This window comes from Drosophila ananassae, unplaced genomic scaffold (genome assembly GCF_017639315.1).
Source record: "Drosophila ananassae strain 14024-0371.13 unplaced genomic scaffold, ASM1763931v2 tig00000170, whole genome shotgun sequence".
Lineage (NCBI taxonomy): Eukaryota > Metazoa > Arthropoda > Insecta > Diptera > Drosophilidae > Drosophila > Drosophila ananassae.
The window spans coordinates 24,819-36,502 of record NW_025319143.1 but is presented as its reverse complement, the minus strand read 5'-3'; the positions used below and the strand labels follow the sequence as shown (position 1 = coordinate 36,502).

The following is an 11,684-nucleotide window of genomic DNA, read 5'->3' as shown; positions in this document are numbered from 1 at the left end:
GAGCCGAGTTTTTTGGATTGAAAGCAAACCAGGAGGCAGATGAATTTGCCCCACACAAAGCAGCTCGTAAAATAATCCAGCTTCAATTAGCAAATCAACTGGCTAAGGATGGTGAAAATGAAGATCCGCTAGGTTTATATTAGCGGGAATTTTCCAAGAGCTGACGTCCAATGTCCAAATGTGGCTAAAAGTCAATGATGTTAATTGTGCCGAGTAGTCAGAGCTTTGGGATTGCAAGCTAACTTTCGCAGAAAACCCAGCTGTAGAGAACCCTGCGTAACCTATACCGGATACAGTCACCAGAGAACTTACCTTCTGCAGCTGCAACTGGTCCGTCAGCGTTCAAGTGACTAGATGCACCTGCGAGCCAGAATCAAGCTGCGCTCGTCAGGGCAGTAGAACTCCGTAGCGGTTCTTAACCAGAATATTGGCAGTGGCTAGCAACACCACATCACCAAAACGATCCTTAGCGACGAGAGAATTGACGGCGGCGGGCGCTAAACGAAAAACAGCGTCGCTAGATGTGGATACCTCGGGAGAGGGGTGTTGGCCTTGAGCTGGTGAATTGCCAACCAAATGCAGACTATGAAGCCGAGAGAATCATTGAAGGAGCACTGCTGTTGGTGTGTCCTTATTTTCCCCAACCCTACCTTGGCCACAGGCAGAAGAGTGTCATTCTCGTGGCCCCTTTTCCCCCACTACACCCGAGGATTTATTTGCGAAGTTCGTGAGTTAAATTTACAGTAACATTTTATTTATTATATTTTTATTTAAAGTTCTTAATTGACATAGCCAAATTAATCATATTATTTTTTTTATGAGGGAAAATGACTAATCCTAATGAAAACTCTAACTAATTTATTTATTTAGTTTGATTATAAATATATTTTCATTTTTTTCTAATAATTTTAGGCTGCATGTGTATTTATAGTTTAGAGAAATTAATTTATTCAAATTTTTCCATCACTGTTTTGTTTTCTGTCTAAGGTTGTGTGTACGGTGGGAAAAAGGAAAAACCAATCATATAAATTCATAATAAATCAAATTTTGCGCATGGCTAATAAACTTCAATTAAATATCTTCTTCTTTAATTCACAATGGAAAATTTCTGACTTACGTGCTTTCCTCGGCGAAAAGGTCGACCTTGGCGTTGGTGGCTGTAGACGTGGATTATGGTTTAAGATTTTTATTTTTTTGTTTAGAAATTTTCCATTAGTATTTTTATTCTGTGTTCAGTCTAAGTTTTATTCACTTCCTTCTTCCTCTTTTCTCTTAATCCAGAGAAAAAAAAATTTGTATCACATTTCATTTTTAATAATCGAAACTCTGTTTAATACCACTGTGTCTTCCTTTGCTTTTTCTTTCACTTCAATCAATGACAAACAAAACTTCACTTATTGCTTTCGCTCTTCTTTTCCGACACACACCTTCTTATGATACTTTCTGCACTTCTTCTTTTTTTTTTTAGAAGGCACTGGATCTTAAAAAATCAAATAAAACAAGAAAGGAAAGCTAACTTCGGGCGGAGCCGAAGTTTATATACCCTTGCAGTTCAGTCGCAGTCCGATAGGTGGCGCCACGCATCTATATTATTAGATATACAGCGGATCGTATATAGTCGGCCGATCCTTATGAAATTTGGCATATCGAATTATTTTGACCAAAGAAGCATACATTGAAAATCCCATCCTTCTAACTTGAAAAACAACGAAGTTATGCCATTTCCGATCAATCAGTTATATGGCAGCTATAGGATATAGTCGACCGATCTTTATGAAATTTGGCAGATCGTATAAGTTGGACCAAATAAGAATCCATAGAAAGTCCCAACCTTCTAACTTGAAAAACAACGAAGTTATGCCATTTCCGATCAATCAGTTATATGGCAGCTATAGGATATAGTCGACCGATGCCGGCCGTTCCGACTTATGTACTACCTGCAAAGGAAAGAAGGGTGTGTGCAAAGTTTCAACTCGATAGCTTTAAAACTGAGAGACTAGTTTGCGTAGAAACAGACAGACAGTCGGACAGACAGACAGACGGACAGACAGACAGACAGACAGACGGACAGACGGACAGACGGACATGCTTATATCGACTCAGGAGGTGATCCTGATCAAGAATATATATACTTTATAGGGTCGGAGATGTCTCCTTCACTGCGTTGCACACTTTTGACCAAAATTATAATACCCTCTGCAAGGGTATAAAAAATGGAAAACAATATAGCTCACTAATTAATGATTTTTTTTTTTTATTAAACTTTGCTTTTATTTATTGGATCTTCTCTTAATTTTGAGACTAACAATAAGTTTTCAAATCTTAACATTAACATTTAACTAACAGTAGACTAAGACTGCATTCTGGTTGCACGTTCCTCAAGACGGTCGCTGGGTGGGTAGGTCATTCCGACGAAGTCGTGATTGGTTACTCAACCTTGTTAGACCTCTCGCCAGGTGGTTAGGGTGCGACAATAGCTTGCTAAAGTACTTTTCCTTCTGTTCTGCGATCACATCTTTGACTGGAAGAATGTTTAAGTCGCGATGTATGTTTTCGTTGCGAACGTACCAAGGTGCCCCGGTGATTGTTCTCAAGATCTTCGACTGAGCTCGCTGGACTATGTCAATATTGCTATTGCTGGCATTCCCCCATAACTGGGAGCCGTACATCCATATAGGTTTAAGTACCGAGTTATACAGCAGGACTTTATATTCAAGGCAAAGGGGAGACCGAGCGTTGATAAGCCAATGAAGGCTGCTGGCTTTTAGCTTTAGGTGGGTTCTTTTAGCTTCTATGTGCCGACGCCATGTGAGTCTTCTATCGAGGTGTACTCCTAGATATGTTACCTCGTTTGCTTGCGGGAGTAGGGTGTTGTTTAGCGTAAGGGGCGGGCAGTTTTGCCTATTCAAGGTGAACGTAACGTGCTTGCATTTTTGTTCGTTTACTTTAATTCGCCAGTCTGATGGCCATTTTTCAACATCCACCAGATGAAGAGCTAGCTGCGCAGTTGCTTGCATCGGGCATTTTGAGCGGCTAAGAATAGCTGTATCATCAGCAAACGTAGATGTTGTTAATTGTGTGCTTGTCGGGATGTCTGATGTGTAGAGAACATATAATGTTGGTCCGAGTACGCTTCCTTGAGGAACTCCAGCTCCAACAGTGAATTCGTCAGATATATCAGTGTTGCACCTCACAGCAAATTTTCTGTCGTAGAGGTAAGACTCTAAAAGCTTGTGGGTATTACAAGGGAGCATTGTCTTGATTTTGTACATTAGACCTTCTAGCCAGACTCTATCAAATGCTTGAGAGACATCTAGAAATATTGCGGTACAGTACTCGCGTTTTTCGAATGCATTCCGAATTTCTGCTGTTATCCGGTTGACCTGCTCAATTGTACCGTGCTTTTCACGAAACCCAAACTGATGTGACGGGATTCCTTCCTGGATCCTTAGGTATGTGTTTATTCGAGTCAGAATGCATTTCTCAAAGAGTTTAGATAAGCATGAAAGTAGGCTTATAGGTCTATACGACGTGGGAATTGTGTGGTCTTTTCCCGGCTTTGCTATCATTATTATAATTGACTTTTTCCATCTCGCTGGAAAGTGGCCAAGTTTTGCGATGGCATTGAAGAGCTGGGTGATAGTGCAGACGGCGCAATATGGAAGCTCAATGATCATTTTGGGAGTTATGAGGTCGCAGCCTGGTGATTTTTTCGGATTTAGTTGGTTTTTGATGATATTAGCGATTTCGTTTGGGCGAAACTCGATTGGTTCATGTTGAAGCTGAGGCTCATATGGTAAAGTCGGCAGAGTAAAGGCACTAGTGGCCGGATTTGGTTGGAAGATATTTTTGAGGTGATTGGCAAACGTGCTGGCTCTGTCTGCATCGCTGCGCGCCCAGCCGCCTGTGGGATTTCTAATAGGCATCACTGTTTCTTTCGGTGAGCTTAGAGTTGGGTGAGCTCTCCATAGTGAGTGTTTTGTACTAGAAGTTGACAATTGCTCTATATAGCGGCGGTGGACATAAGCTTCTTCTTGCTGTAGGGCTTTAGTAAGTTGACGTGAGGCATGTCTAAAGCTTTGCTCAGTAGATGGCGATCTGTGGAATTGCCACTCGCGACGTGAACGCCGCTTTTCGAGGACGAGCTGTTCGATTTGTAGATTTGTCTTTTTATTGCTTTGTGTATTTATAGTTTGCGATGTTGAGGCTCGAGCTGCAGAGACGAGTACAGACTCAAGTGAATTAACAAAGCTGTCTACGTTGGCTTCATCGTGGAGATGAGGACTTAGCTCAATGTGTGAGCTGATATATTTTCTGTACTTAACCCAATTGGTTTTCTGTGAGGTCAATTTTAATGGTTGTTCCAATGTTCCTGGATGTCGCAGTAGAATAAACAGGACAGGCGAGTGATCAGATGAAAGATCCGATAGGCAATTGGCGCTTATCAGATTTTTAGGGATGTTTTTGGTAATCGCAAAGTCTATTAAATCTGGTAGTTTCCTTGGGTCTGCCGGCCAGTATGTTGGTGTGCCAGAAGAAACATAGTCGAGCTTGTTCTTGGCTTTGATAATTGCATTATAGAGCTGCTTCCCTTTTGGAGTCACGAGACGGGATCCCCAGTGTGTGTGCTTGGCATTGTAGTCTCCTGCTGCTATGAAGTGGTCTCCAAGTGTGTTGAAAAACTGCATAAACTCATCTTCAGCTATATTGAAGCGAGGGGGGCAGTATACGGCGGCTAGTGTAAGTTGGTTGCCAGTATTTAGTTGTATATTTATAGATGTGGCCTGTAGGTAGTTTTTAGCAAATTTGTTTTGATAATGGTGCTTTATGCGGCTTCTGATTAATGATAATGGCTAATGACTAATTAATGATAATGGCTTAAATTTTATTGAATATTTTTGCTTGATTTTTCTTTTTTTCTACATTTTTTCTTTTTTTCTTCTTTAAGCTTCATGTTTCTTCAATTTTCATTTTTTAGTGTGATCCACTTAACAATAGCGTTAACTTAAACTTCTAAAAATTTTAAATTCTCTCTTCTTTTTCCGCACATTTGTTTCAACATTAACGGTTTCAATTTTTCAATTCTTCTTTACGGATCTTTCATGATTTCGGTTTTTGGCCTCTTCACCACGTGGTCTCTTCTCATTTTTTTTACTGTTTCTTCTTCTTTTCCACAAAACTTTAGAGTTTAAAAATTTTCGCTCTCCTCAACACGTCCGGCTTGCGGTAGGTCCAAACTTCAAAAGAAGGTCTGCCCTCTCCCGCGCCATTTTCAGCCCCTTTTAGACTGACCAGTCTTGACCGAAGATTTGCCTAAGTGGTAACTCTCGCCAAAATTGGGATAATTTTTTTTTATTTATTTTTCGCGGGTTAAGTTTAAATATCATTCTTTGTTTTTTTCTCTTTATGCCTACGCCGCTTCAGGCGCCGTTACAAATTCCCTCCCACAATCAGACTAGGGTATTCCAATTTTGACCCTAGGCTGATACCGACTGAGGGGACGTCATTGACGTATATCCTTGGCATGGAAGACTCCTCTTCTTTGGCCTTGTAAATCCCCTATACAACTTATCGAAGCTCCTGAATCAAGGAGTCCATAAAAGATGCGATCTTATAGCTGCTCTGGCAAAAATGGACGAAGATCTCTGGTACGAGCGTGTCTCAATCCGTTCTTACTCTTTTCGATATTTTTTCCCAATATGTTTTAATCCTTCTCGAACTGCGGTCCTTTCGCACACTAAAGAGAAGCTCAGGTAATCATTTTTGTCTTGTCATCTTAGGTAAATTTTGTCTTTTCTGGTGAAGCAATAAACTTTCATTGCTTTGTGTCGCGTCCGGTGTGGGTTTAGGAATAGCTCTTGGCTCTTTCCTATTTACTCTGTTATTGTTGACTGTTTGTGGGCGGCATTCGATGTCCTCGGTCTGTACGCTGACTTCGAACTGCCGAGCTTTAAGTTTTTTGAGCACCTCGTACAGTTGGGTTTGTAGGTGTTGGCTGCTCCACAGCCGTAACAAAACACTCATTTTTCTTCCAGACAATCTTTATATCGGTGTCCTTCGTGGTGGCAATTCCAGCATACCAGGGCGAGTGCTTTGACATCTGCATCAATTCCAACTTCCGAGCTGCATTCCGCATCAGGTTCGTCGATTAATACCGCGACTTCCCGCCGGAATGGAGTCACTCTACTATAGCCATGTGATCGTTTGACATCTTCCAGGAAAGCCTCTCGGCGTCGACAAATCTCTCGAAGCTCCTGGACCTTTACCGCCTCGACATTCAGAATTTCGTGACGTATTTCTGGTCGCAAATTGTTCTTAAGAATGCGAACTAACTTGCGAGTGGACCAAGGCGTTTGTAATTGATCAATCATTACCTTCACACTATTGTAGAATGCGTCGAAAGTTTAGTTTGGCTTCTGTTTCCTGTTTCTTATCAATTCTTCTACATCGACGTCGTCCCGGTTTTGACGAAAATGTAAACGGAGCGCTGAACATAACTGATCCCATCGAACCTCAGCTACAGACTTGTGATATCGCCAATAGAATTCCGTGGCCTTACCTTCAAATAACACGCTGACGTTGCGGCACAACACCGCGAAATTCCCATCCAGCGCCTGTTGAGTCAGTGCTTTCACACGGTTGATAAAGTCGTCTATCGGTACGCCGGTTTCGGAGTACTTGAGCTTCCACCCATTTTGGATATGTCCAACTTTGTCTGGTCGTATTCCCAGATCGGATATTGTGCTTCGTTGGGGAGACATTGCTTCCTCTATGTGCGGTTGCTGTATGTCCTCTAACCTCGGGGTTGATCTAACTTCCCTGCTCACGGCAGAGTTGGCAGGCGTTGCTATCAGTCTTTCCATACTGTCTAACACAGACGTTTGCACCAGTTCGGCCATCTTCTCCGTCAATATGGTGAGCAGCCTCTTCTCCATAGCTAGAAGTGTAATGGCACTTGCCATGCTGTTCGGATCGTTGCTCCTCATGCTAGCTGCCTCGGTGTTTCGGGAAGTGTTAGGGATGTCGTCAGAAGGTGTCCTTTCATGGCTACCCTTCGTCTGACGGACTCTTGATTGAGATCGCGTTTGAAGACCTTCGACTGCTGGCCTACAGATACTCTTGCATACAGGACAGTTGTCGCTTTTCTTAAAATGCACATTGATGCCTTTCTTGTGGAACTCGTGATGACAAGTGGTTTCAAAAATTTCGGCTGCGGATTTGATTTCTGTCTTGCAAAGTTGACAAATTAGTTTTTGCGCTTCTTGAGAGCCACGGTCGGGCGATCTATCCAAGCCCATCATGACTAAGTAATGTTTATAATTTGTGAAAATATTATCTTCTTGGCCCTATTGATCTATCCTAAACCTCTGTTGAATCGGCAAAAACAAAAAAAAAAAAAATTCAAAACGGTTTTTTTTTACCATTTATAGTGTGTATGTATACGTTTGTCTTAGAATGTGAGTTTTTAAATTGTGATTAAAGGATAAGACTTTGACTTAAAGAGTGTGACGATTAAATATGAATATATAAAAAAAAAGGATTAAATTAAATTAGAACTTTTTTCGTTAAAATTAGATTATTCAAGAAATGTATGTGTGTTTTTAGTTTCAGTTTTTAGCTGCTACGGCTGCTTATTACTCTCCTCCTGTTCCGTTTCATCATCTATACAGCTGGATACCAGCGATCATCTATGTGTCCGACTTCCACAACTTTATGGTCTTGTCGTTCTCGAGCGCCGCCGAGGCAATTATGTTCTCAGTGGGATGGCAGGCGGTGCACAGAACGGTGTCTGTGTGTCCCTGTAGCTTCTGCACCACCTCCTTGCTCTGCAGATTCCAAATATACACCATGTTGTCCTCGCTTCCACTCACAATCCACTTGCCGCCCGTAACCGAAAAGTTGGCGAAAATGCAGTACTTCTCGTTCTTGTGTCCGGTATACGTCTTCAGGCACTTGCCTTTGGAGTAGTCCCACAGCTTCAGGGTGTTGTCCAGCGTGGCCGCCAGAATGTACTTGCCATTTGGCGAAAACTTCACAAAGCTAACTGGCGGGTTGTCGTCGTCGATGAGGGTCTTCAGGCACTGTCCACTGGCGGTGTCCCAGATGCGGCACAATCCATCGTAGCTGCTGCTCACAATCAGTGAGCCGTCGCGGTTGAAGTGCACCGCCGACACCGGATCAGAGTGGGCGGGCAGGGTCTTCAGGCACTTGCCCGTGCGCACATCCCAGATGCGAACGCTCTCGAAGCTGCCCGACACGATCAGGTTCGATTGCGGGTTGAAATTACAGCAGAAGACGTAGTTGCTGTGACCCTTTAGGGTTTTCAGGCTCTTGCCAGTGCTGAGCTCCCAGACCTTTAGGGTTTTGTCGTCGCTGCCGCTGACCAGCAGCCGGGAATCAGAGCTCCATGCCACATCGCTGATGCCCAGCTTGTGGCCCGAAATGGTCTTCTCAAACTTTCCATCGTAGGCGCCCCAGATTTTGATCAGTTTATCGGCGGATGAACTGGCGAGCCATTCGCCGTTGGGACAGAACTTCACAGCCGACACCGGCGAGCGTGAACTTGAGCGTGTAGTTGGGCTTCACCGACAGAGATCCCTTGTTGGAGGAGACGCTGGTGTTGGCGCTTGCAGACGCTGGCTGCAATGAGTTGGGGCCGGTGGGCGCCGTTGGCATTGGCTGCGGCGGCGGATGCACCTCGCCGGGATGGCCGCCATGCACGGCTCCAATTGGCACCATCGTCTTCTATTTCCTTTATACTTCTAAAGATTATGGATTGCACTGCTGGTGGCTTCGATTTTATTGCGATTTTTCTTGCACAAAATTTCACCCTTGCCGCGCCGCACACGTGCTTCTTCTTCTTCCGGCCGGAGGAACGCTAATGGCGGTATCCTGGCCCAAAAGTTTTGATTATTGGCTCGATTTCTTCCAAGTGTGATGCCATCGTCTTGTTTGGCACCGCCTAACCTGATCGGTTTGTTTGGTTTGGTGGTTTTTGGGGGGTCGCGTTTCCTGCCACACGTGAAAATAAAATAAATTGCAGCGCAAGTGTGGTACGACAACTAACTGAACTTCGCTTCTGATATCCTCGGATGTCGGGTGAAATTTAATTTAATCGAATCTCTCAAAAGATTTTTAAGACATAGGCCCTGTAAACTTAAGGTTTCTAGGCGGCTGAGCTGTTTAGGGAGTGTAGTAACTCTTTCATTTATGTTGCATCGGACTTAATACGATGTAGAACCGATCTATGTAGTTTTCCTGATGCATCAAAAACAAAATAATTAACCTCTCAGAAAAGAAAGTGTTGAGCTATTAATAGTTTTTAATAGCAGCCGAATAACTACACGCGATTCAAATTATAGTTTCAATATATTTATTTTGGGTTCAATTTAACCCTAATATATGCGGCTCCAATCAACTCCAAATCACAACAAACGCCAAACCAAGATATTGCGCAGAAGCTCAACCAAAGCTCCCCAAAGCGCATACGCTACAAATAACAATAAAGCGCATGCGAAACTGGGAGACAAAACAGAGACGAATCATGCTGATAACAACAGCTGCAGCTTAGCATATTACAATTATTTTATATGCATTCTTTGGTGGCTGCTTGGCCCAACATCCTCCCCCCATTGAAGGGTGGGCCTTTAATAACAATGTTGGAAGGGGCAGCAGTCACATTATTGCAGAGGTTATTCCATGGGTTGTCCTCCCTACCACAGAGCGCCGACACATCCCGTGATAGTCCACCGTGGCCAGAAAACACCCAGCCAAATCGAGTGTTCTGAGCAATTGGGAGCCCGTGACCTAACTGGATTTGGCCAGCCGACAATAGGTCAAAGAATAAGCCGGCTCCAATCAGCAGGTCCACTCGCTGCGTTTTGTGGAAGTTGGGGTCAGCTAGATCCATATTGCCAGGAATCTTCCAGCCCGAAGCATCTATGTCCTGGCTAGGCTGATATGTGAAGCTACAACAGCCTCAATGCTCCGTTGTGGAGCATTTGGAGCGGCCAAGCTGAAGTTCATTCGCCAGCCGCGACGAGATGAGATGCACTTGTGAACGGGAATCCAATAAAACTCGGCAAGGCAGGAAGTCTCCAGATCGACCACGAACGAGTACATTGGCAGGAGCACTAGCTCAGCATTGCGATCCTGGGTCACAACAGTGTTAATTGAGCGGGATGGGTTCGCACCAGCAACTGCACCGATGGGACGTGAGACTCGTGCGGGTGAAACCTGCCCGCGAGGGTGCAACAGAATATGATGACGGTGATTGCACGCCGAGCAGCGGGTAGCTGAGCATCCAAGAGCGAGATTGCCATCCTCCAGACAAACAAAACAGCGAGCCAGACGCCGCACTTCGTCGTACCGTTCCTCAATTGGCAAACAACTGAACTTTGGACAAGCAGGAAGCTCGTGCGCCGAAACACCACACAGGGCGCATAGGGCCGGACTGGCGTAATAACCATGCACGAGGATCGGTTATTGGACGATCTACCTCGGCCTACTTGGTTAACTGGTGAATACGCCAAAGAAAAGTCAACGCTTTCGAGAGTCCGGCACTTTGCTCTAAGAATCGTGCCATAGACTCCCAAGATGGAAGGCTGTCATCAGTGCTTCCTGCCAGAGAGTCTTCCCATTTGGCCTTTGTAGCAGGGTCCAGCTTTTGGACGATGATCTGGATGAAGAGGCACCCTTGAATTTTGGCCGACGTCATAAGGGCCCGCATATGTCCATTGAATCGGTCGGATAATTCTCGAAGAGTAGCAACGGATCCCGGCTCAACCACCCTTAACTGCAGGATCTCGTTGATGTGAGCCTGGAAGATTAAGCGACGATTGCCGACAGTTGCGCAAAAGGTCGAGGGCAACATCATAGTTAGCGTCAGTAATCTCAAGCGTCCTCACAGTCTCCAGGGCTGAGTCCCGCAGGCAGCAAATGAGCCATCTGAGCTTCTCCATCTTGGTCAAGTGCGGGTGACTGTCACTGGTTGTCCTAAATAGGGCGCAGAAATCCGGCCACTCGGCATAGCCGCCGCTAAATGTTGGCATTGGCAACGGGGGCAATGAGGGAGCAGGCCTATATGGAGCGTTTGAAATCCCAGCACCACTGGTAGCATCCAAAAGCGTAGAGTGAGCAGCAACCCGCATAGAACGCTTGGCCACCTCCACCTGGATGTCAACGTGCACGTCCGTAGCCAGCTGAGAAAATCGCCAATATAAATCGCTCCCGATCTCGCTATAGTTTAGCTCCTCCAATTCCTCCTGCAGCGTGGTGAAAGGGTCGCGCAGACGCTTCTCCATAGACTCGAGGATCAGAATGGTTGAATCGTCGGTCTGCATCGCAGCCTTCCCATGCAGTACCTCCATTTCCTGACATGTTACCTCTGCGCGTCTCCGCAGCATCCTTTCACGGCTTGACGCAGCAGATGCAGTAGCTTCAGCTCCAGATTCCATTGTGCAATTAAATTACGGTGTTCTAGTGGCACTTTTAATGCTGATCACAATAGTTGAACGGGATGATAATCACGTCGGGGTCACCAATGTTGAGCTATTAATAGTTTTTAATAGCAGCCGAATAACTACAGGCGTTTCAAATTATAGTTTCAATATATTTATTTTAGGTTCAATTTAACCCTAATATATGCGGCTCCAATCAACTCCAAATCACAACGAACGCCAAAC

At 44.5% G+C, this 11,684-nt stretch overlaps 1 pseudogene; it reads right to left on the bottom strand.

Annotated features, from left to right (window-relative positions):
- Positions 1 to 7,611: 7,611 nt before the first annotated feature.
- LOC6496750 lies at positions 7,612 to 8,944 on the bottom strand (annotated as a pseudogene).
- Positions 8,945 to 11,684: the final 2,740 nt, after the last annotated feature.